Source organism: Falco rusticolus, chromosome 12, assembly GCF_015220075.1.
Source record: "Falco rusticolus isolate bFalRus1 chromosome 12, bFalRus1.pri, whole genome shotgun sequence".
NCBI lineage: Eukaryota > Metazoa > Chordata > Aves > Falconiformes > Falconidae > Falco > Falco rusticolus.
Genome location: NC_051198.1, coordinates 27,164,081 through 27,191,342, shown reverse-complemented (window position 1 = coordinate 27,191,342; position 27,262 = coordinate 27,164,081). Strand labels below are relative to the sequence as shown.

Sequence of the window (27,262 nt, the reverse complement as noted above, 5' to 3'; positions counted from 1 at the left end):
ACTAATACTCAAGTATATGACAGCAAGTTCCTGCAGTGGATTCACACGGGTTTGGAAGAAATCACAGGCAAATTTTGTGACTTGCTTGGGATACATGCAAGTCACATGCAAGGTGCTTGGAAGTGTGCTGAGAGGTACTTCATACTCAAAAAAAAAAAGCCCAGAATAAAGAAAATCAGCTATCAGAGGTTTGATTTTTTCCATCTCTAGCAAATAAAATTGCTAACAGAAAAACTAATGAAGATGGGAAAATTTTGCCAGGGCTATAGTGGACTTTCCTATTAAGAAGCAAACAGGATTTCCCATAAAATTGAAGTCCCATTGGTGGACTGGATTAGAAAAAATCTCTAATCAAACTCCTCAGAAATGTACCATGAGGAAAACAGGACAGTCTTCAATCTGATCATAGAATCACAGAATGGTTTGGGTTGGAAGGAACCAATTTAAGATCACTTAGTCTCAACCCCAAATCTGGAGATACAAGGCTGCAATCTACTGGAGACATGATATTCCCAGGTCTAGATGATATTTTCAGTTCTAAGAGAGTTCCAGAGTGGAAGACATGAATGATAATACAGAAGAACGTGACTGGTTGTAAACCCTGCCATAAACCAGTTAATTTGACAAAAAAAGTTTTTTCAACAATTTTCTAATTACACTAGCATGTTGCTAACAGGATTATGGCTGCTCTATGGTAAACCCTGGTGGTGTCCAGCACTCAGGCCAGAAAAAGGAGAAAACTGATCCTGATGTTTAAGCTGATCTAAATGTACAGAGAAAGATCTGGCAAAATGCCTCTGGAGCACTTGAACTCACCAACTTCTGAGTCCTGGAATGAAACCAACCTGGGCCAGGTGGTGACCAGCTGGATCAGCAGTTTGCTTTGGTTTGCTTTTTCTCCTGATAGGAAGCAGAGAAATCTGAATAAACTTTCCTGCCATGGGATCAAGAACAGATCTAGAGAAGGGAGTGACTCTGGAAAATAGTTTTGTCTGTCTCCTACTGACCACTGAAGAAAAAAGCTTGATCCTGAAAAACCTTTAGTTGTAAAAAAATGTTGAAAGATCATTGCAAATTTCCATTCATGACATGGCAAATTGTTGGCCAGAGATTTTGGGTCTCTGTGATATTGATTTGATTAAATTGATTTCTTTTAAGTTCCTAATAATTTGTGAATGTTGGCTAAGTAAAAGCTAGTAATTAAGATATGCTTAGCTGAAGTGACTCCAGTCTAATGCGGTTAAATGACACCCAAGATTTTCATTTCTTCACACTTTTCATCTTTCTCTCTGCTCTTTCAGTTGAGTTCCTCATGCGCAAAGTGACTTTGGTGTTAAATCGGTACAAGCTGCAGAGGGGCTCCGTAACATTTATGCACGGGTGCAGCTGAATGTTTTATTAACATCAGGACACAAATCCAATATAGCATAAAAAATTAATCCATCTAAATTCCTTCCAGGTGACAGTCCAATTTGTGTAGCGCATTTGGCTTTGTAACTCACAGTGATTGATGTCATTTCGGCTCAAGATGGGATATAGTTTATCAGAAACATCAGGAGCGCAGTGAAATGTGCGTGACCAAGCACAGCTGTGGCAACCAAAGAGCAGTCCACATACGCTATTTCAACCTTTTCCAACATTTTGGCTTAACGAATCATAAGTCCAGAAATACATGTAAAATCAAATGATTTTCAGGACAATAGGTCCTCAAACTTTAGATACCTTTTCAGTTTCACTCAAAGAGAAATGAAACAACTTCCAGTTTTTAAAATTGAAGTTGTTTTCAGACTTTGAAGTCTTTCTCAGTCCTGAGGGGCAATTTGTATCAGAAAATTTTCTAACAACTGAGAAATCCTGATCTGTTTTGGGGAGATACTTGAATGTCTTCCTGTGTTTTATATCCTCCAAAGTTGATTTCTTAATACCTAAAAGCCCTCACTCTTTATTGTACAAAGCGTACATACAACTTCAGAGTGCAATACGAAAAAGAAATAAGCTATTCTGCTCAGAGTGTTACAGAGTATTCATTCTTTTTTAACTACTCATCTAGTGTGCTGATTCCTCCAAAACATCTGACTTATTACTGTAAAAAACATATTACAAGGACTGTAAAGAAGGTGGAGGGAGAACTCACGTGCAAAATTTCTTCCATTGCTTGGAGAGGCACAGTCTGCACCCACAGAAACATCCTAAGCCTTCCATGGATAAAGAAAAAAGAAAAAAAGAGAAACTTATACAACTGAGCCAATATTTCAAAATAAAAATAAAATTTTAGAAAACAAAATGCAATTACAGCTTCTACTTCTCCACTTTTAAATCTTCTTCTTGCTCTATCCGGAATCAATGGAAGTTTATTTCTGAGAGAAGATCAGAGAACAGCTTTAAAGTATTGCCTAAAAATACGTAAACTTTGGATTAGATGAAGGAAAGAAAGAAAAGTGCTTGGACATAATAAAACTGTTCAGTAATAACTAAATAATCTCACTTTATTTTTCAGAGCAATTAAAAAATTCAAATCTAATTCTGAATGCAGAAAACCATTAATATTAACACAAATATTTATGTTTTGCTTAAAAGCTAATAGTAAAAAAAAAGGATCTACGAGGAGCAAAGATAAAAAAAAGCCAACTAATTATGTGACATAACTAACTTCACTTGCCAAAAATGTCTGTTTAGCCAGCTGACTTCTGTGCCACACGCCAAGTTAAAAGTTAAAACAGAGCTGACATAATTGATCTTACTTTCTTCATTATTTTATTATATCCTTCGTACTCCACTACCACTATTTTCCTAACTGGCAAAAAAATCCAGAAGTCAAAGTCTGTGTTCTGAACTCTGTTCTGATTCTTGCATATGGTTTCCCAGACAACTAGCAGGTAGTATTTTACCACTGCTTTTACAGTAAGCGTTTTGAGTATATTCCTTATTAAAATTACTGTGAAGTAGAAGTCAATTTTTAAATAATCACTGGCACTACCATTTGCATTGTCACCCCCATTAACTTATCTTAAAAGACTTACTGTAAAAGAATATTTCTTAAGATTTCCAGTTGTTATATCATTCTGTGATAAAAAAACATACAGCCAAATCAGCTGCCTGCCAGAAAGAAATTATAGCAATTCCAACCTTCACTATAAACAGTCATGTTTTTCTCTTTGTAGATAAGAATTGCTTCATGTCAATTTGTCATCCACGTTTATCACTTTTATTTAATCTGTGCCAAAAATAAAAATGAAGCTGTTGTTTCAGCTGATATTTTCCCTCTAGTGCTGGACAAAAGCAGATCAGGCAGAGTCTTTCAATGGCCTTCGGTATTTACAGTCCTAACACTTTGTTGACTTGTCTGTGACTGGCTAGATCAATGAAATAGTCTCTATGCTTTTGCTCTCTTTCAGTTCTCAGAGATACGCAGGAGAAGGACATGAGTTAACCTCTCAGGTAACCCCAGATTTCTCTAACACACAGGTGTCTAGGATGCTGCTCTCAAATGCCGGCTCTAAATGTCCATATGAATAGATACAAAAAACTGCTTACAATGAGGAGCAAGCACAATACAGATGATGCTTGCTTTATATTGTAAAATAACATTGACCACAGTGCCATTGTGGTAACCATTTGACAGGCGTGCCTGATGAAGAATTAAATTTCCAAGATGCTTAGATGTGTGGCACAACAGCACTTCATACTAAACCTCTATAGAAACTATTTGGTCTGCTAGCAATCTCACAAATTTTTATATTTTGAAATGACGATAGGGCATAGTCTACCTAGTAATATAATCTCATATGATCAGTTTTGGACTTAAACCCCAGATACTTAAAGAAGTCAAGTAATTGATAAACCCATGATTTACTTACAAATTTAAACGCAAGTGTGATTGCAATAGTTGTAATAGTCTTTGAAAATGCGGTTTAAAACCCAAGTGTTTTTCATAGCTTTTGCTGACACGAGCATTTTATTCTGGACACATTAGACTACGTGAGTTGTTAGGCACAACCTGTAGCAAAAGTTATTAGAATTCAGTAATCTGCTGCTTTATGAAGGATCATCAGGTCACAAAAAATACCATTCAAAGTAGAAACCGTGGCTGATATAGCCTAATGGTCTACTTTTTCTCAGACACACTGTTAAATTGAATATAACTGTGTCTAATCCTTGTAATGACCGACATGGTTTGTGGAAGATGATCTGGCACTGTATTTGAAAAGAGAGAAAACTACTGATTAGATTTTCTTCTTAAAGGTACAAAATCATACTCAAATAGGTGGCTTTTAAAACCAATGGTGCATATTAATTGAAGGTTTTGGTCCTGAAAAAATTAATAGCATAACAGAAACACAATAATATCAATGAATGACATGTAATATGTTTCATGTACAAAAAATATGAAGGGGTGGTTCTCCTTCAAATACAACACGTGCAAGATTATTGAAACTGGATATTATTCCTGTTATTTTTACAGAAGTTTCATACAGGGTGTTTACGCTGAGCAGAGTCATCATAATCATTCTCTCATCCCAAAACACCACCAGCTGCCAAAGTAAATGCACGTATATGAAGCTTCCCTGATACTGACTGCAACTCGTCAGGACCCATTTCCAGAATTATTATTTTTTTCTCCCTGAAATGAATGAAACGGAAAAAAAAAGTCAACAATTTAAGCAGATTATTATCATCTTCAACTATTTCACTGCAATAAACTAACATGCATTACAACTTTTCAATACATTTTGCATGGTTTTATAAATGTATACACTAGTTGGCTAGCATTTTCATTAGCGCTTGCTTACTAGAAGCCAAAAGGAGCGTGAAATATTAAACCACTATTAAGAGTAAGAGGGTAAGTAATTTTGCAGTACTCTACTGGAATTCAAAATGCATGAAATATGAAAATTATGGTTCTAGATTTATACTGCTTTATGAATAACTGTTCCACATTTTCAGGTTGGGAAAAAACTGTAATTACCCTGCTAGCACTCCACTATAGGTGCACAGGCACCTGTGTGAGGCTGAGTTTTTTTCTGGTTGGCTTTCATTTGGTTTTGGTCCCACTAGTGCCTGCACGGTTTATGTGTGTTCTGATTTTCTATGTGTTTTCCTAAGATTGTAAAGGATCATGCCTATCATCTGTTGTGGTTTTGGCTTGTTTTTTCTTTCCCCAACTGGAGCATCCCAGGTTGTATCAACTGTCATGGAAAACCAGATGGGGTGGAACAAACTACAGAATGTGCAAAGGTATCACTGTCTCAAATAACTTTCTGGTCAATAACTTTTTATCTTTCAAGTATTTGTCCTGTATGTATGATACATGTAACCCATGGGTTACGATATTAATTAGGATCATTAAATATTAAAATATTAATTATTAAATATTAAAATATTAAATATTAAAATATTAAAACAGGATCATTTTCCCAGATACAGAATCTGATCTTCAAACTTCTGTAAAGTGGGAAAATACAAGCAGAGGTCCAGGAGCAACAGAGTTCTTCAGCCTGTGTGTGTGGCTTAGGGTGTTACAGAATGTTCTTCAGCCATATCTGGGCTTCACCTTTGCTATCTGCCAGCACATTTTACAGTTTTCAAAAATCAAGAATATCTAGAAGGTGAATCTTGAATGAAAACTAGATCGACTCAACCGAAATTACTGGATTGTTGACGGCGAGGGAAGTCAAGCGGGCAAACTCAATATGAGTGATAAAGCAAGCTTCGATATATTACGGCGCGATTATGTCTTATATACAGTTCCAGTTAATTATGCCTACTAGTCATCTGCTGATTGGTTAAGCTCTAAAGGGTTACATTTTCATACGTCCTCCTACTTGCGGTTTCTGCGGTTAGCTAGCTACGTTTTTTTTTTTCTCTCTTGTCTACGCGAATTCCTCAAAGTTATTTACAACATTAGGCACAAGGTCAGTGTGTTTTTCTCAGCTTCCTTATCAGCATGCCTCAGCATAGCTGCAAGGCCTGCTTCAGCTAACTTACGCTAACTTTGTTTCACAAAGATCTTCAAGGGAGTCATGGCCGTGATCACACAGCCATTCTGCAACACTGGATACCATGGTTAAAACTACCCCAAAAAAGTACATTTCTTACACAACTGTTAATTAGATTACAGAGCTCATTTACTTTGCCCACAGGATGCTGTGAAAACAGAAAGTACAACTGTCTTCTCAAAGAAATCAGACAAGTTCCTGGAAGATAGCTACATCTTTAGCTGTTTGCTGTGATGTTATGGATCCATCTCCAGCTCAAGAAGTATCCCTGTGTTGCTAAGGTCGGAACAGTGGGCAGTAAGGATCCTTGAGATAAGGGCAGTTAACGCCATAATTAGAAGGATATATTTTCTTAGATGATTTCACTGCAGAGTAGAGAGCAGATATTGTTATGACGAAACCCCTCCCAGTTTAATAGCAACTGTTACACATACCTCCACCTATAGATTGGCATGGAAGGCTAATTAATTCCAAGCAGCACAAGTCTTGTCTGTGTCCACATAAAATCATTGTATACTGTCAGCAAAACTAGAATGGAACAGAAATACATCAAAGTCTGATTTCTTCCTGAATAAAGTACAAAATGTAGGTCTTTACATTCTTAAATTGAAAGCAGCTCTGAACAGTCAGTTAGCTGACTTCATTTAATATTTCAGTTTGCAGGCTCAGCAGGTTGCAGCAGCCTGTGTATCTTTGAGAAAACTCTACAAAATATGGGGGAGGTAAAGCTCAGTTATGCAGCTATTTGGTATCTTGGGAAATTTGGAACAAAACAGTAGAAAACCAGAGGTTTCTCTTGAAAGATAGGAAAGGGACTTCATAAGCCAGTATTCCAAATGCCAGCCTGGTGTTAATCTGAAGGGTGCTTGGACAACACATGCCATAAAAACATGCTGTTAAAATAGTCAATGCAGTAACTAAACTTCACCTATTTTAATGGCACTAATATAAGCTTAATGAATTATTTTTATCCTTCACTGATAAGAGTTCACTGCAACAGCAGGAACTTTCCTAAAGAATCACATCATGGAGACCCATCTTAAAAATGCAAGGCAGCTCCTGATCACCACGGTTAGAAGGAAATTACTTGTTTACTATTTCTTTAATTTTTCCAACACCACCATCAGATATTCTTCACAATACCCTTCTAATGCACAGAAATGGCTGCATTTTTTGTGTTTATACAGTAAGTTTCATCCTTTTCCAGACTTCTTTGAAACAAACTTTTAAGCTTCTGTGTAACTATTCTTGGAACTTTTAATAGACTTTTAATAATGAAGGGTTCCCATCCTTATTATTTTGATTCTGTTAATGAAAAAGACTGTGTATTTTTCATTATATCTTCAAATACATTTATACTCTGTATAAATACATGAATATAGTTAAGCTTAATCTTGCTTCCTTTGAAGTAAATGCTTATTGTTGTCAAAGATTCCAAAAAGACCATGAACAAACACCAGTAAGTAATTAGACACCAGTTACTCAAAGTCACTGCATTAATATTTACTCCTTAGTTTAAACTAGCAATTGGAAGAAGAAATTGGCAGGGATCTAGCTTTAATCATGCTACCCCTTTGCTACAACGTTAACTGTCCCTTAGGGCACATTAGATTGCTTTTTATAGAGAGTAAACAATAAAATTGCTGCATTATTACACAGTAAAGAAAAAGCATGACGAGAACTGCAAGACAGATATATGTCCTTGAGTGACCATGTTGTCTCGTGCTACTTCTGGGATGACTGCTTCTACATTTCATCTTTGCGGCTTTGGTGATAGTTATGCTCAACCTAGCAATGTGAACACAGAGTCTGCAAGTGTAAAAATGTAGCAGCAAAAGAGATTATTAAATTAAAAAAAACCAGATGCATGTATTTGTCAGAGTAAAATGACACGTTGCAGAGAAAGTACAGAAGTACAAAAACCTGAAAATCCCATTACATCACTAATTTTACCCAAGACTAGAATCTTGGTGTCTCTTACCACCTTAGTGTCTTGTCTGCCTTTTACTTTTAAAATAATAAATTTTAGTTTAAAACAAGAAAAGCTTACATTCTTACTGCAAAAATGATTGCATATCTACTAACAGTAAAAGTACTGGCTTGAGAAAGAAATCCCACTTCAAACATCATTCTAACTCTCAATGGTAAATTTTATATTTGTATATACACATACACTGTGTAAATATTTGAATACACACCCCCCCATATCACAAATATATGTGATAGACACTAAAAGCTCACAAGCAGCAGAATCTGTCTATAAGACATCAGTCTTTTGGGTATTACAAGTAGGATACAGATAATTCCCCCTTACTAAAAATTTCTATTCTACCAATCACTTATTTGATAGCTAAAAGAAGGTACAGAAAAACATGCTTTTATAAAGCTACTTCTAGAGAAAAGCATGCCTTTAGAACGCTGCTTCTACAGAAAAAACACTTTTTTCTAATGCTGTTTTAAATTGAATGTCAAGTCCTAAGAGAGATGAGAAACATCATAAAATAAAGATGTCGTATTTGTCTCTGTGAAAAGAAAAAAACGTGCATTTTAAAGGTTTAAGGACTTTAATTTAAAAATACACTTGTCAGAAAAAGCTTTTAAAAAAGCAAATGAAACCCTCCTGCTGGATTTCCTGCTTGACAAGAGAATTCAAGCTTTAAATTTAGTGTATGTGGTATTACAGTCACAATCAGACTTTTTCAGTTTTGCTTTACTATTGTCTATAGAAGCTTACTATTGGAGCCAAAGTCTATTAACATATTTGCTGAAATACATGTTTCCTTCTAACTATTATTTTTACTGGTAGTAAATTTTATAGCAAACTTTATTATAAATTTTCTTAATTTTGGACTCGATGTTTGAATAAAGCTGCAAAAAAGGACAAAAAGAGAGCTATTGAACTGCTAAATCAAGTCTATTGTAGGTCTGCAAATCAGTAATTTTAACACTGTCATCACTGACAGAAAGGACATAACCATTCTCAAAAACTGCAGTAGGTGGAAGGGGCCTTAGAAGATTGTAGGATTTGTTCTTCAGGTAGAAGCACATCTACCTATAATTTTAAGAAGATCTTTTTGTCTCAAAAGTATTTTCTATAAGTAGAGGTTTCCAACATGCCTGAAAAGAAGAGTTGTAGATTACAGTAGTAGCTCAAACGTAGTGCCCAAGAATATGAATATAGTTATCTGCTCCTTGTAATGGGTTATTAGTTTCATATTCAACCATCAGTTTCTGTTAAATTTCTTCCAACTCTAAGAAAAACAAAAACTTCCACAACGTGCATCTATCTGTGGAGTAAGTTTCTAATAAGTATACATAAAGCCAAAGAAGCTGGTCTTGAGATATTTGTGAGATGCCTGGTGTTTCCAATTTTATCTCAGCAAAACTTCTTAAGCATGTACAATTACAGATTTTGGCTACATCATTGTGGACAGAGGAGGAAAAGCAGCAGAAATGAGCTAAACTCAAGTCAATTTATTTCATTAAATGACTGACATTTTTTCCATAATTACTTACGGGCAGCTATGATGACTATAAGCAGGGTCTGTTGCTTGCTTGCTTCTTGCAGTCACGATGGCGTCAGCCTGACCTAGGGTGCTCAGCTAAATGGCAGTACTCAGTGGTGGAGCACTATGAGAGAGCTTGCAAATTAAACATACAGGCAAGGTATAAAATACAGGATATTTAAAACATGAAACCTCTTTTTATCAATACCCTGAGTTTACCTACGTACTCCTTTTGGGTGCTCTGATTTTGAAGGATGGTGGAACACAGGCAGCATTTGGATCCAAAAGGCTTTTTGTCCTGGTATTAATATAAGGGCACATCCAAGCCCTTTCCGCCACCTTGACATGTTTGATACAGCTCGGAGTTACCTTAACTTCTAGATATTAAGTTACTCTGAGCACAGAGGTTAAGAGAAAAACTGACCTGCAAAACAGAAGGGAAGGAGGGATGAAGTGTAAGACTGTATCTTTAAGAACTCCAGCTATTGACAATAACTTTCCCTACTCTGAGTAATACTCTACATATTATTATTTATTATATTACATATATTTAATCTATATTTAGGTGATACCAAATGCCATAAAGGCACACTAGACTACAGGAAGATCTTGAAGCTCTTCATACAAACACAAACCTTGACACCTTTTCGGCCAATACAGTCAGTCTTAACTCTGTAAAACATACTTATTACTTGAGGGGAGCAGAAATCCAAATGGTTCCTCTGAATATACTCAGGAAAGGACGATTCTTGGGCAAGAATGCTGATACAGCTTCAACTCTGTGGGGTGATTATTTGGAAATAGATCATGATATAAGTAGTAGTACATAAAACAGACTTTTGTCTGTATTAATAACAGCTCTTTTACAAACATAGCTTGGATCTTTAGCAATTAAAAGATTTGGGGCAGCACCTGAAAGATTTCACCTTGGATGTAAAATTACAAACTCCTCTTGATCTTCACATTGTGCAATGATTTCTCCACCCTGAAATTGTGAAGTCTGGAGGAAAAGGAAAAAAAAAAGCTGTAATAATTAACACCTTACTAGGAGAATTAAAAAAGGACATAAAGAACTACTTCACAATAAGATATTTGGTGAAAGGAAACATCCATGCAAATCCTAATGTGGCTGAAGAAAACTGGAACGGAGAAGAAAAGAGGATATTACAATCTTACTAGAGTACTAGTAGGGAGAGGTTTTTGCTAACTAAACACAGTCCAAGCTCAAGGACAATATAAGTTCTTCCAGCCCAAGCTGGGGTCTCATATGAGAGGAATCAAGATCTAAAGCATGGACTTAGATTTGGTAGAACAATATCAAAAGAAGTTATTTCACTCTACCCAGCTCATTATATCTAGTGAATTGCTTTCTACTGTCAGTAAACACTTCCATTTATGCATGAGACTTGTTAGGACCCAAGATTATTAGCTATAATATTACAGACATAAATTATTAAGTTATAATGCTGAGTCTTCCTCTCTATGTTAGCATATCTCATGGAAGGAGCCGTCCCTGAAAATACAATTGTTTTTGAAAAAAATATCCCAAGAAACATCCTCCCTTATTTTCTGCTAATGATCTGAAATGAGCTCAGGCTGTTTGTCAATGTGCTCCGTGCTGCTGGTGAAGCAGGCTATTGAGAGTCTAAAATTGAAACATCACCCAACAAACCAACAGCTTTAAGCCGAGAGCAATCCTTCTTCATTTAAGCTATAGCAGTATGACAGCAGTCATGACTCATCGGTTGACTTCTCAGTGTTCTGAGCTGGGGAAGAGACATTAATAATATTAAGGGTACTGGACATTAAGGGTCCTCTCCTCTATTTCCCGTGTGTCCTGGGTTCTCAAGCTGCCTGTGTGGCACCCAATTTAAAGACCAAGGGATCAATCAACACTGACCTGGATGAGCAAGAGAGGGCTGGGAAGACATGGCAATGCATAAATTGAGAGGGTCTCTCCAGTACTGTAGAGTGACAAGGTCTCTTGGAGAAACCACTGCATTTATGAGGCACAGAAGATAATGGCAATAATCACACCTTGAGGCAGGGAAAGAGAAAGGTGAGAATTAACTAAGGCAGAAGAAGCCAAAACATGGTGGCTTTCATTTTGCTTTCTCCTTGAAGTTTCTCATGCTAAGAGGGTTGTGATGGCAGAGGTGCCAGAAACAAAAGGTATTGCAGACATCTGAGTGTGAGGACACCAACAGCAGGAAATAGTTCAGGGTAAGCGGCTTGCAATTACTTAAACAGGATCATTTGATTTGTTTTGTCACTGAAAAAACTCAGTCCCTTAGAAAGGACAAGAACGGTCTGCAGTTTTTCAAGAACCCTGGGAGAGCCAGCCAGACTTGCCAGGTATGCAGCTGTTACCTCCAAGACACAAGAGGCTGTAATCAGCATCAATCACAGCCTGAAAGGGAGTTTGAAAAGAAAGTTAGGAGAGCTGTCTCTGGAGGTCAATGGTATGACCTTAAAATGTCATGACATTAAATTCAGATCTGACAAAAAGCTTTTGATAACTTGTGAGTCTGAACTTAAGAAATCAAAAGAATAAACCCAGTGCATTTCATTGCCTGAGTCATTCTCAGGTGACGTTGACCTTTCCTTTGCTGCAATTACTAACCAAAGTGAGGGGAAAGCACAGGAAAGGAAAAATCAGTAATTTTCACAGAAATCCGATATCTGCCATCCAGCCTCTTGGCACAGAGTTACAGTAGGTAGCCTGTGAAATATGTTGCACAGTTTACAAGACAGCCAGCTTTGTGCGTCCAAGAAGACCTAAACTCATCCTCTTCTGGAGAAGGGATACTATTTCCAAAGCCAGAACATACCAGCACACAACCTCCCACTGGATGGCTGTGAGCACAAAAGGAAGGACCAAGGCATTGTTGGCTTCGTCTAAGAGCTCTGTTATCCACTTTGCTGCCGGGTAGTGCAAGTCTGGAGCAAGTCTTCTCTCCAATATATTTGCAGGAACTGCCAGAGCTCACCAGCTGCACACTGCAGAGACTTGAGAAAACTCTTTTCTCAAACAGTACAAAGGCACCTGTGGTTAGAATGGACACATGTGCCAGGACCTGAAGACAGAAAGGTTGTGCTCTGTCCCCATTAACCATGTTGCTGTTAACCATCCTGTGTACAATTCACAATATGCAAATATTATTTAGAAGAACAGGCTGCAAAGTCAAACTTTTCTGAATGTCTTATTTTAGCATTTTTGCCAGAAGTATTTTCCCTCATCTCATGGGCTACAGCTGTCAAAAGGCAAAGATGAATAACTGTTGGAGGTGGAAAAGGTTATCTAGTATAACTAGGACTGCTAACATAGGCCTGTAAATAGAATCTATATTTTAATAGGAAAAAAACCATAACAAATCAAATTGTATTACTCTTTGCAAACAAGTTATTAATTTTAGTTAGACAGTGCTTCCTCTTCCCATATGGCTCAAGTAAGCTCTAGCATATTTACATCAAGTCATCATACATGCACAACTGTATGGTCAAATAAACATTCTGCAAAGGAGCAAGATGCAAATAAAGATTTAATTGTAATCTTTAACAGTAATTTGATTTTTAATTTTGATGAAAGCACTGTTCTTTTCTCCATATGCAATTGTTTAAAAATTTGACTTTCAAAAAGATGTGTCACACTTTAAAAAAAAACAGCACAAAAATCGGTAATTGTAAAACATAGCTCTAATGTCCAGGCTTGAGGTCCCATTACTAGCAACATAAAAAAAGTTCATCATCAAGAAAAGTTATGGGAGATGTATATATTTCTCATGGTCAGACACTTCAAAGTTTTCTTTCTGCTGCATAAGCTATTAGCTCAGAATTTTGTACCTTTTCTAGAGATCTCCTTGAACACAGCAGTAAGCTGAAAAGTACTGCCTAGTGCTGACGTTTTCAAATGATTGAACAAGGGGAGTTTCTTATTCTCATTCCAGTCATTTACACCAGACAAGATGGCTGTGGCAAGCAAAGGATTTATGTTCCTAACCTCAGCTGACACTCGGAAATTCCCCTGTGGTAGAAATAATACAGTCAAAACCCTTTTCTTTGAAAATTTTTATACAAGTTTTGGCAAAGGTGACCTGATGGAGCAGAACAGGATTACCTGGATCATGTCTACAGATCTTGGAATTTTAGGGTCCAAAAAGCACAGCAGACTTTGGGGAGGCTGATAATTAAATTATTAGGGGGCATAATTAAAACAGGCTCTCAAGTCTGAGATCCAGCAAGGAAACAAGATGAACCCTTACAGCCATTCGTAGCACTCCCCCCCAGAAAGCAGAAACATTTCTAGATCCATTTTCTGCAAGAAGCAGCTGTCCAGATGTCTAGGTACCTGCAATGCCTGCATCCATGCCTAGAAATGTACAATGCCACATGAGTCAGGTACCAGCAGCTTTCTGAAGATGAACTATTGATTTCATTCCAATAAATAATAAAATTGCAATAAATCTTATGTGACACAACAGGTTAATTTATTAGATTAACTTTTTATTTGGAAGAGCAACTTCCAAAATTGTTTCATACGATAGCTGAAAACAGATTTAAATTGATCAAGCTTGTAAAATTTCTATAGCTAATCCAGTTAACAAGTCAACATTAAGTCATGCAGAACTTAAACATAATTCTTAAGAAAATAGCAGCTGATTTCTGTTAGTTTTATTTTCATCTTTGCTGACATTCCAGAAAAATGGTGTCAGAAAGGTCTGAACAACTTCATTGACCGAAATGCCAGATTTTGGTTTTTTGCATGCAGGAAAAAAAAAAAAAAATTGACAGAAGTTAACCTTCTCTGTGGTAACAAATCTTAATTTCACCTTCAAATATTATGAAAATTTTAAAAGGGAAAACTTAGAAGAATCCCGATTGATAAAATCATATAAAACAATTTGATATTTCTATTTGTACTGTTTTTTTCTTATTAGCACTTTCTCTTACTAAAGAACTCTTATTTGAGTTTTTATTTTTACTTGTAGGACCTTTCCTCTTATCTGGGCATGCTCTTTCTGAAATCTGAAAGTAGCTGTCCTCTCTTTCTGAAGAAAGGGGGTTGTCATAGTAACATGGCAATGTCTGGTTAAGTTCCCATTAACGGATGATCTAGTTATCCTTAACTAGAAGTGAAAGTAACATCCATTAGTTAAAGACTATCCACAACGCATACTTCCAGAGCAGGTGTTATTATACTAGCCTTGCAAGTATGCAGAACTGCTCTGAAGACAGCTTTCTTGCATTTATTCATCTGAATTACACTCCTTCTAGATCAGTGCCTCTTGGCTGGCAAGGAAGAAGAACAGGGTCAGGATCTAGTTTTTGTTACTGACATAGTTCTTGCTAGCTGGGGAGTTGCCCTCATGCCCTAAAAGGATTAACACCAACACTGTGTTACCAGGCTACAAATAATTTTAGATAAGAGCACAAGAGAGCTTAGCACTGATACCGTAAAAAAAAAATATCGCTGATGCTCATTAGTAAGTCCTCAGGCCAAGCAGAAAGTGGTTGATTGTGATACTACAAGGGAACAGCGACAAATTACGGATGTCATAGGAAAGTACTGGAGCAGTTACTACAAATAAGAACATCTAGTAATAACAATGGAACTAGCAAGGCTTAGACCACTCACCACGTTTGCAAGAACCGCAGTCAGTAGCAAGTGAGCACTCAGATACCAAATGATGTCCTGGTGGCTTTTATCATTAGCTGCTGAATGGGTCCTTGTTGAGCTACCCTTCAGGTCAGTCAGGCTGTAGAACATTTATGGACGTTGAATCTAAAGGGCATCAAGGGAGATGGCTGGGAGACCAGTGTTGCTTTGGTTCTGACATTCCTGATATCATTTGCTGTCTAAAGCTTTCATTTTTTTAAAAAAGGTGATGACCGGTTTTTAATACTTGTGAAAATCCTTGAACAACTAGATACAGCATTTTTTCCTTGAGACATAATCTTATGTTCTACTCTAGCAAGTCCAGAGAGCTGCTAATTCTTCTAGAATATTTGTTTTCTTTTTATTTTACATAAGATTCCTTTAAACTCTCTCTACCTTTTGAAAATAATTTATCTAAATCTTAGACAGTTTTTCTGGATTAACATAACCAATTGTTCAATGCATAAACAACTGAAACCATGAGGAATCCAAAACCTGAGAGTTTAGGACAACTAAAGTGATTCCAGTTAGTTTTATCTAACAGACATCTCCTCCATAATAACACCATTAAAATACGTCACACTAAGTACTTGTAAGGTGATGAGTAGTGGTGCTGAGTTTTATGCCTTTGGCTGATAGCACTGGGATATTAGAAGGGAGGGTGTCTCTTCAGCAGATGCTCCTGATAACAAAATCTTATGTTCAAGTTATGTGGGGGAATACACAACAAAAAGGAGTGCTATAACGGGCAGAATAAATGTATAAGTGTGCTAAGACCACAACCTCTTGTTTTTGACAACAGAGCCATTATATGGTCTCGAAATCAAAACATAACACTCCGAGGTTTCTTGTGTTCTTGTGATTTGTGAGAAGCGATGGGCATGCCTTTGTGTAGAAGACAGGAAAGACAGCAAACCGTCAATGTGCAGTTCAAATGTGTTTGCATTTCACTGTCTGTTTGGAGTGTTCTTTTTAGTAACTTTAAAATAAGGAATAGCATAACCAAATGTATTTATTGCATGAATAAACGTCAAAGAGCTTTGCTCCAACATGATGTTTAAGAAATACAAAGAATTTGAACAAATCCAACAAAACAACATTTCAATTGCTTTTCTTAACATAGAGAGATCTAAATAATTTTAGGAAAAAACAGCTGCATAAACAGGCTGTGTAGTCAACATAGCATTAAAAGTCCTTCTGTGATTTCCTTTTGAAAAAGTGTCCTGCCTTAACCTACCTATATGAAGGTCCAATAACTTTATGTGAGCAGCAACATACCGAGAAATAAGACCAAACCCAAAACCTCCACAAAATGAATTTATGGACTCTGTAGGGACTACACTCCCTTTCACCATCTTTATTTAGAGGAACAGTTCCCCCACAGATTTGTTCAAAAGCTTAAGTGTGGAGACCATCAGAACTACTACCTAGTTTATAAGAGGGTTACAGTTTAAGGTCGTATGATTTTAGGACAAAAGCATTTCAAAACACAAATCTGATTTTGACATAACATACCAAAAATATTCTACAGTCAGGTCATTTAAAGTGCCCTAACTGAATTTTGATAAACTTGCCACCTACAAAAAATCTGCTTTTAGGGAAAGTGCTATGTATCTGTTAGGCATTAATGTATGAATTAATGAAAGTGTCTCTGACTAATGCCAGGCAAAGAGAAAACATGATTTTTTTTTCAGAACCTGACTCATCATATATTATTTTTAATGACACATTCTATAAATGACAGTTTTCAGATTTTATGCATTTAAAAACCCTGTTTACTTGAACACCTTTCTTATTTCAGTAACTTTAAAATTAGACAGACAAAGGACTATCTGACAGTTTAAGCCTTTTCCACTTGACTGTTCAAATGGAAGCAAAAGGCCATCAACTTTTCCCAGTTCCTTACCCCTAGGTACAAATGAAAGATCTAATCCATATGCTCTCAGCACAACACTAATAATTTAGATTATTTGAAAACCCAGAAAGAAATCTCTTCCATACACGAGAGCTAATTAAAAACGTTTTTCCATAAAAGGGGGTGAAAAAAATCTCTTCTGAAGAGTTAATGTCTTTTTCATCATCAAACCTACACCATATGAATATTATTTACATGTCAATAAACGATGGCCTTATGGAGAATAGATGAACTGTGATGGGATTTTGTTTACTCACCTCAACATACAGACTGAATTCCATCTTCTCATTCAGCCCATATTCAGCCTGGACTTGGTGAAACCATTCTCATTTAACAAAACAACAGTGTATTAATTCTTATTTTCATTCCATTTATAGCAAAAATCCCTAGTCATAAAGCGGAATCCCACTGTGCTTGGTACTAAACAAACATCAAATTAAAGCTCAGATTTCTCCAGATTAAAATTCCAGGCTCCTTCACAGCAAGATAAAAGTAACATAAAAATTTTATTAGAGTAAGTCTTCCATGCTGTTATCAATAGGTAATCTGGCATTTGTATAATGGTCTTTGTCAATTTGTGAAGTATTTAAGGAAAATAAGATACAAATTGATAAAGTGTACAGCAGGAGATTAAATATTCTTTAATTCTTTTCCCATGAAAAACTTACATTCAAACTGACTTGGTCTCGTTCATCTTGCTTCTTCTAACGTCGATTTTCCAGACTAGAAAGTATCTCTTCATTCTAGAAGTAACAAAAATAATTATTTATGCATGTACATTTTACAGATTGTCACACCTGCTGTCGCAACAGCTCATTAACAGCACTTACGCTGTTGGGAGACAGATGCAGATCTATTTAGCCAATTTCCACTTTATAAACCTGCTCCCAAACATTGCCCCCACACCTCTTCATTTATCTTGACAGATGTATGAAAAGTACAGCCAAAGCTGGCCACAAAAGAAAATGTACACTAAGCAAACATTAATATTAACTTGTTTTAAACCCAAACAGAAGCATCCTTAATGTAGCATAACTGCATAAGCATTTTTGTGCCCAGTAAAAATAGTATTACCACTGCCAATGATAACCCAGAAGCTTTAGCTAACGTTGCCTTATGTTAACTGCACCAAGTACCAGTCCTGGCCAGTTAGGCTTGTTACCAACTTGTTCTGAGAATTTCCTGTGTAAACTGGACCTTGGTATGAAACATTTCTTGTTGGGATGCAAGTTAAGCACAGGGTAACAGTAAAAGCCTTGAAGAGACAATGATGGGTTGAAAGCAAAGGGTCCTAGAACCCAGTTACTGGGCAGTGATAAAACGCAACCCCAAAGATGGGCAAATATTACTTTTGCTTTAAGAAAAGAAACAGCAGCTAAGGAAAAACAACACAGAAACAAACCAACCAACCAACACCACCCAACCCAGCCAAGCTACAGGATGATGCAACTGCTGCAGCCTGGGAAAGTACTCATTAGGCTTCTGCAACAACTAGCCCAGGGGCAAAGGCCAATTGTCTAGAAACAATTATAAACACAATACATTCATAAATGGGTAGAATCCCCAACGTGTTTGGGTGGGGAGAAGTGCAACACATTCATTATCCTTTCAGCTTCCCTTGGTAGACAAGTTTTGAGTCTCATCTCCTCAACCTCAGTGCCAAGGCAATCAAGAACCGTGCCATACAGCCATACACCGCATCAGCTCCTGCTGCCGCATAATCACCAACTGATTAAGTTTCTTTTCTTAAACATAAGTAACATAATCAGAGACTGACTGATAGAGATTAGCTGACTATGGAGTGATAATGACTGATAACGGATATAAACTAAGCATTACTATAAAGTACATAGTTATAGAATGTCAGTCCAGCAAAATTTTGTTTAAAAGTTTAAAATTGGCTTATCCATCTTCTAAACATTCCCATCGCAGCCTCTTTAATTCTTTAATTGACATATATACACATAAACTCAGTAACAACAACTGTTACCAGAATTTTGTGGAGCAATGTAATGAAATCAGATCATCATTACTTTGGTGGTTAATTTTTATATGTGGAACGTGGCACTGCCAAACATAAAATACAATTTGAAAAATATGTGAAATTTGTGATGGCATCATTGTGATGATTAATGCACATACAAAAAAACTTCCATGCACAAATCCAACATGAGACACATGGTCAAGTGCCAAAACTGAATCACTTAAAATCATAGGATCATTTAGGTTGGAAAAGACCTTTAAGATCATCAAGTCCAACCATTAACCCAGGATCGCGAAGTCCACCACTAAACCATGTCCCTAAGCACCACATCTACATGTTTTTCAAACACTTCCAGGGATGCTGATTCCACCACCTCCCTGGGCAGCTTGTTCCAGTGTTTGACCACCCTTTCAGTGAAGAAATTTTTCCTAATATCCAAACGACACCTCCCCGGAGCAACCTGAGACTTGCGCCCCAGCCCCTCAGCGTCCCTCTGGCCGTGAGGGGCCCAGCACCGAGCCCAGCATTCGAGGGGCGGCCGCACCGGTGCCGGGCATGGGGGCACGACCGCTGCCCCGGGCCTGCTGGCCACGCTGGCTCTGACACTAGCCACCCACGTGCTGCTGGCCTTCGCAGCCCCCCGGGCACGCCGGGGGCTCCCACCCAGCCGGCCGCCAGCCAGCCCCTCCGGCCCTTTCCCACCGGGCAGCTCCCAGCCGCTCCTGCCCAGGGCTGCCGTTTCCAAGATCCTTTTTCCTCCCTCCTTGTAGAGGGACATCACACTGGCCAACCTCCATCTGCGGGGCCCTCCCCGGTGAGCCAGGGCTGCTGGCACATGATGGAGAGCGGCTCGGCGAGCAACTCCGCCAGCTCCCTCGGTGCCCTCGGGTGGATCCCGTCCGGCCCCACAGAATTGTACATGTCCAAGTGGAGCAGCAGGTCACTGACCATCTCCTCTTGGACTGTGGCAACTTCATTCTTCTCCTCATCATCCTTGTCTTCCAGCTCAGGGGGCTGAGTACCCTGAGGGTAACTAGTTTTGCTATTAAAGACTGAGACAAAGGTGGCACTAAGTACCTCAGCCTTTTCCTCATCCTTTGTGGGAGTGTTCCCTGTCATGTCCAATAAAGGATGGAGATTGTCCTTGGCCCTTCTTTTGTTTCCAACGTATTTGTAAAAACAGGTTTTGTTATCTTTTACAGCAGTGGCAAGCCTGCATTCTAGCTGGGCTTTCACCTCTCTAATCTTCTCCCTGCATAACCTCACCACATCCTTACAGTCCTCCAGAGCTGCTTGCACCTTCTTCCAAAGGTGACAAACTCTCCTTTTTTCCCTGAGCTCCAGCCAAAGCTCTGTTCAGCCAGGCCGGTCTTCTTCCCTGCCAGCTTGTCTTTCGGCACGTGGGGACAGCCGGCTCCTGCACCTTTAAGACTTCCTTCTTGAAGAACGCCCAGCCTGCCTGGAGCCCTGGGCCCTTCAGGGCTGCCTCCCAAGGCACTCTGTCAACCAGGCTCCTAAACAGGCCAAAGTCTGCCCTCCAGAAGTCCAAGGCAGAAGTTTTGCTGATGCTTCTCCAAAAATCAAAAACTATCATCTTATGATTGCTGTGCCCAAGACGTCCTCTGACCACCACATCACCCACCAGTCCTTCCCTGTTTGTAAACAGCAGGCCCAGTGAGGCAACTTCTCAGGCTGGCTCCCTCACTGGCTGTGTCAGGCAGTTCTCTTCCACACACTTCAGGAACCTCCTAAGCTGTTTCCTCTCCGCTGCATTGTATTTCCAGCGGACATCCAGTAAGTTGAAGTCCCCTACGAGAACAAGGGCTAGCAGTCTTAAGACTTCTCCCAGCTGCTTGTAGAATATTTCATCTGCTTCTTCATCCTGGTTGGGTGGTCTGTAGCAGAGTCCCACCAGGTTATCCGCCTTGTTGGCCTTTCTCCTGATCTTTGCCTGTAAACATTCAACCTTGTTGCCTTCACTCAGCTCTCAAAACACTCCCTATCATACAGAGCTACCCCACCACCCCTCCTTCCTTGCCAATCCCTTCTGAAGAGTTTGAACCATCCATCGCAGCACTCCAGTCATGTTGAGTTATCCCACCACATTTCCGTCACGGCGACTGTGTCAGTCTTCCTGCTGCATGATGGCTGCCAGCTCCTCCAGTTACTCTTATTACTTCCAGCAATATTCTATAGATGAAAGCCAAAAATAAACCAGAAACAAGCATCTCCCACTAAAAAATAATAAAAATAAAATACCAAAACAAATGTGTAGGAGATAGATGTATAATATTTGTTGTTTAATATTTGCCTAAGCAAGAGGTTAAAAGTCAATTATCACGTTTTTACTGACGTTTCCAAAACAGCCATCCAGAATAATGTGACAATTTCACCACTAGATATTTTCTTCTGTTTTAATCTACATAATTTGCTTGAATGCATCCTATATAAGGTGAACAGTACTAGCTATTTCATACGGTCTACATAAATAGAAAGAGAACAAAAGGAAGAATTAACTTGCCTCCTAAAATTTAGTGCATAGGAAGATATTGCTAGAGATATTCTCACTTTAACTTATTGTTAAATAAACAAAAAGAAACAAAATATAAGAAAAAAGAGAGGATGATTAGTTCCTTTAATGATTTACACATAAGAACAAAAACATTTTGAGCAGACTTTAGCTATTGTAATTCTTGAATGCCTATGCAGGAATTAACGCTGTGTTAAGTTGGCATTTTATGTGCAAAGATATCAAAAATTATTATTATAATCAGTTACCTTCGATTTTTTTTTTTATTTCCTTACCTGAATTTGGAAAAGAAGTTCAAATTGAGTAACTTATAATACAACTGTCTTTCACGTAGCCATTGTGGAACTGGTGTTATTTCTATTTTTCCTAATTTATGGCCTGCAGAAAACTACGGAAAGAAGTAAGAAAAAATTTACAAGTCCTTTTTAAAAAGAATTTGACAAGCATTACCGAATTTTTGTTATCAAAGACAAAAAGCATGAATATTGATGACCTCAGTGGAGGCAAAATTGACTATGTTTTATTTTGTCTACCAATGCAATTTTTGTTTATTTGAATAAGCTTACAGTTACTACATGCTTCTATAATTTTAAATATTAAGATGTTTCTATCATTCAAAATATGTCATTATTGCACATACACACTATTCAGGAAAGTACATGGGCAGATGTCTGAGTCTCTCCCTATTTAGGAAAGCCGCTTAGTACATTATAAGATCCATTTATTTAGGCTTACTGAATACCTTTATTGTATAAAAATGACTTATGTCACAGAAAGGATGTAAGAAGGAGAAATCTGAATGTACTTATTTACTGTTAGCAAGTAGAACTATGGGATATCAATTTCCTCCCATCACTACATGATGCAACACTGAATTAGAGGAAAAGGGAATCAGATTTGTGGAAAGATTTCCAGTACAATGCAGGCAGATATACCCACCCAGAGTGGTCACCATAACACCTTCTGGCAGCAAACTCCAAAAAACCTTTTCTTGAACCTCTGCCATATCTTTCAGGTAGGCAAAGAGCATCTTAGAACCAAATAAACAACAGGGTAAGCAAAGAGATTTTCATTCTCCAAAGAGAATGTTCACAGCTGTGTGAAAGGATATAAAAATAAACAATTGTAAATTAGCATAATTCCCTTTCAAATTATGGACTGGAGTCTGACTGGCAAGACTACAGTAAAGTGGCAATGGCAGATGTACTTTTGTAGAAATCTTAATTCCTTCAGAAATCTTTAATCTTTCATGGGAGTATAAGAGATAGAAGACTGGCTATTACGCACTATTTAGTTGGTTTGAATGAATCATTCCATGATTTAGCCAAAGCAAGTAGTAGATCTTTTTTTACAGATATTTTGGAACAAATCACCTTGTATTTTGTATTTAAATCAAGGCTGTACTTCAAATTTCCATACTACAGCAAGCATTCTGACAGCAAAGGAATAAGGTTGTAGCCTTTTTTCCTCAGTCAGGTTCCCAACATTTATTCTTTTCTTCCAATCTGTTTTTATAGAAGCTTAGTACCTCCAATGGTAGAAAATACATTTTCCCCATTTTAACAACAGTATTGCATCAGTTTCTAAGCTATGTCTGTAATTTTCTGACATTCAAATCAAGCATTTCATACATACGACAAAAAATTTCACTTCAGCATCCAGCAACAATCCAATTATGTAAATTACGCAATTATCACTTCTGTGCAAGTTTAGTCTCATACTAGTTCTAAAATTTACTGATGCTGAAGAGAAAAAGGGCTTCAAAGTTAAGTTGTCTTCAAAGACATTTAAGAACTGATGAAACATCATGCAATGTGGTGCTCATATTCTTAAAAGGTATTATTTTTAGTGCTTCTTTTAGGAATATCAGTGCTCTGTGCTCCTGGTGATATGGATTAGCTCTCTAATCTGACTGCAAATTAACCTGGCAAGCATATAAATACACATACGAAGTATTTTCATTCATTTTCAGCTCAATTATTAAGGCAACCCAACGTACTGGCCATGAAATCGCCACTGCCAACGCAATGGAGAGGGTGGCTTGGAGCCAAGCTCTCAGCAGCCCTGCACAGGCTTAAACCAGTCGCAAAATCTCAGAATGAGGTAGAGAACAAACTTTGGTCTTTCATTTTTTTTAAAAGAAAACGCTGTCAAGACTAAACAAAGACTAATCAATAAGCCACTAAGGGCTTATCTATTTACAGTGCAGAGCAGAGGAACAGAAAAAGCAAAGATAAGTCACGAATATAACCAATTTCCATGCACAACTGTCAGCAGAGGGTATATACCCTTGTCTGAGATCAGAACATGCAAGATGTGAGTGTATTCCCTGTCGTGCATTACTATGCCCAGAAATGCAGATAGTGGATTACTGGATGCTAAGTTTTAAGTTACCCGTCTTCTGATACACCTAGTCTTGAGCTAAACACCTGACCAAAAGGATGAGCTATGTTCAGCTCAAAGCCAACCGAGGACTTGTCCTTAGAAGGGACCAGTAAGCTCTTAAGCAAAGAAGGTAATAATTACAATGAGAATGTGACATGATAATGAATGAAAAGCGAATTGTTCTTCCTGCAGAATTGTCTGGGTTCATGTTGTTCTGTGCACTGTATGCTATGTTATCTTAGACACAAATGAAGCTGTAACAGTCCAATATTCTTTGTTTCGCATAGCTGTATTCATAGAGACAGCCTGTAAATCATATGGGTTGTAGGGAGCTTTAAAGTTGTTTCTGTTTTGTTGAAGACAATATATTTATACTTCCCACTATCTTTTTGCAGTAAAGGTTTCTGTCAAAAGAGGAAATTATTTATATGTAGATGTATAACTTGTTTTTCATGGTTACAAGTTATGTATCTATTTTACTATGAGAAGATAAAGTATCCAAACATTCTTGTAACAAGCTTAGTAATAACACTGAATTGGCTAGCAAGTTATTCTAGTATAATCACATCTTTCCATTCTATTATTTCCACCCTAAATAATTATTTTCCAGTTCCACCACCAGCTACTTCAATATTACAATTTCTTGTTGAGAAAAGTCTCATATAAGCCTGCTAGTGTCCAAGTTTGGATAAAAAATTTGGAAGAGACTTCTTAGTAATTAAGTTTCTCAATCTATAAAAAGTGGGAAGCACTGTTAAGCTTAAAAACATTATAAAGCTCTTAAGTAGAAAACACCTAGAAGTTAAAGTCTGTAGATATAAGTGGTATCTAGTTGTTTTGAAAATGTACCATCACAGATGGAAGAAATTTTAGTTTTGTGGACAATTGTAATGCTTCTTAAACATTTTGCAGCCATATCTGAAACCAAAAGTCCCAAGGAATAAAATATAAAACAGATTTTTATTGTGTCCCCAAAATATTTCACAACATTATGCACATTAAAAGAAACCTCATTTTTTTTTGGGCGTATTGTCTGGGTTTTTTTGTTCATGGAAAAGTGTGTATGCAAAATTATAATTAAACCAGATACGTGTGTGTCTGTCATTGAACGCACCAAATTAGTAAGAGAAGACAGGCAGCGTCCCATTTGGCTACATCAAAAGCAGACTGCCCAGCACTACTGTCAACAAACAGTGGCCTCATACTTGGCATGCCTGATCAGCACAGATGTGACCATAACTCTGCTTAGTGCTAGAATAGCTCAGCTATGGGGAGCACTGGCTAAGTGCTAAGGTTAAGTGATTGCTACGCAACCAGAGATGGCCTAAGTAATTCTAGGTACCACTGTTCTCCTCCCAGAATAATCCCAGGTACCATATCCTCCCAGAACTCTGCTATAGGTCTGACCATTGCAAAGTGTAATTTGCCTTCCACTTACTGTTTTTAAGAATTAGAATTCAATCCTACTAATAAGAATTCTAACAGTTTATTCTCTTTAAACATCTTGTTGATTCTAAGAACAGATCTATCCTTTTTCAGAGGCAAAAGCTTTCAGGAAATAAGTATTTTAGATTCACAACCATGATTTCTAGAATGTGTAATTACACAGGGTGTGGAGAAGGGAAAGTAAAAATCACCGTAAGTGTGAACTTCTGAAGTCTGGCCACATCAACCTCCAGCTAACCATTCACATAATAGTAACTTTGTTTCCCAGCCAAGTTTGCTTCAAAGCCTCAAAATATACATTATAACATCATCATCAATTGCTTCTGGTACATCAAGAAAAGAAAAGAAGTTATTTTTTTCCCCCTTAAACATAAAATCTTTATATTCATTGCACAAGCCAGCCAACTATTCATTCTTTAGTTTCATTGCATAAGCCTTAACAAGAGTGGAGGATTGGTCTAATGTTATTCAGAGTTGGAAGACACTGAAAACATGTCTTAGAAAGCCTTTCTCAACAACAACAAAAAAAACCCCAACAAAACAAAAAACCAAAAAGCACCATCAGATATTCCAAAGGTATTTTCCTGCAACTGAAGAACAGTGATTCAACTGACTTCAAATTAATTTCATTTTCCAGTGATTTTACACTGATCTTTTGTGTAAATTTACACAGCAGAATTCAAAGTACTCAGAAAAAGTAAGATTTACAGGCCAAAGACCTTCTCAAATGCTAAAAAGACTGAAAGAATGAGAAAAGGCTTCTGAAGGCAGAGCAAAATCTCAGCTAAACAAAAAGAATGTTGAAAACAAAAGAGTAACAATAATACTTTCTAATATTTAAAAGAAATTCCTTTTTACATGTAAACACACTACCCCTTTAGAAATCAGACCAATCTAGTCCTGTATAGGATAAGAACACTCCAGTTGAACAAAAGGTTCTATAACATTATGAAAAACCATTCGAGAAGTCCTAGAGAGCATTAATAATATTTTCCCCATGTGTTTTAATCTCTATTACAATGTGCATAGAAAACAAGTTTGGAAAAAAAAAATATTAGAATCTGGTTGTGGTTTCACTCTGTCACAGTTTTCAGACTCAGTGACAGGTATTTTTAATGGAGAAATAAAGAACAAAATCTATTTTTCCCTACACCAATCCTAGAAGATAAGTGGGAAAACACATCTACTCTTCACTAATCATTGGATTAAAAAAAACCTTACTGTAGCTAACTATAAAATACAAACAATATTAAAATAAAAATTCAAATGCTGTCCGAAATTCTACTCTGAGATCAGGTATTAAAATAAAAATTGGAAGGTGAATACAGAGGGTAAACTTGTTGGCCTTTGAAATAAGGTTTAAAATGACAGCACTCTCTCATTTGCAGCTGTATCAGCTCTTCCCTGCACGTCTACTCTCATTCTAAAGGCAGGAAAGAGATGAGGAAAGGCAAGTTGAGTACATTCTCCACTATACCAATATAAATCGGAAGAAAATACACTGGCTGTACATAACTAACAGCATGGTCTTCCCCCCTGATGCTACAACTTACGTATCTGTTCTATTATAAGAATGAACTTTGGTTCTCAAAGGTTTTTTAGATCTTTTAACTTTTGGTTGCTCACAAGTCTTTTTATGGCAACTTGTTTCCAAAACAGCTGTTTGCATTTCAGTCTTTCTAATATTATCTGCAACCAACACAGTAAAAAGGAAAACGTTAGTCATTTAAAGCAGATCTTCATGCACAGTTATTTTCTAATTTAAGTTACCCTTCCTACAAGTTTACATTTCTGCAATGTCTACTTCATGCATTCTGATGGTTTTAATATTTGCATATAGACAT

The 27,262-nt window shown here is 37.4% G+C and overlaps 1 long non-coding RNA gene across 1 annotated transcript; it reads right to left on the bottom strand.

Moving 5' to 3' along the window:
* Positions 1-10,153: 10,153 nt before the first annotated feature.
* LOC119155963 lies at positions 10,154-11,534 on the bottom strand. The gene is made up of 3 exons (XR_005106924.1): positions 11,403-11,534; positions 10,415-10,502; positions 10,154-10,281 (listed from the first exon to the last, which is right to left on the bottom strand). It is a non-coding gene; the product is annotated as an uncharacterized LOC119155963 (long non-coding RNA).
* Positions 11,535-27,262: the final 15,728 nt, after the last annotated feature.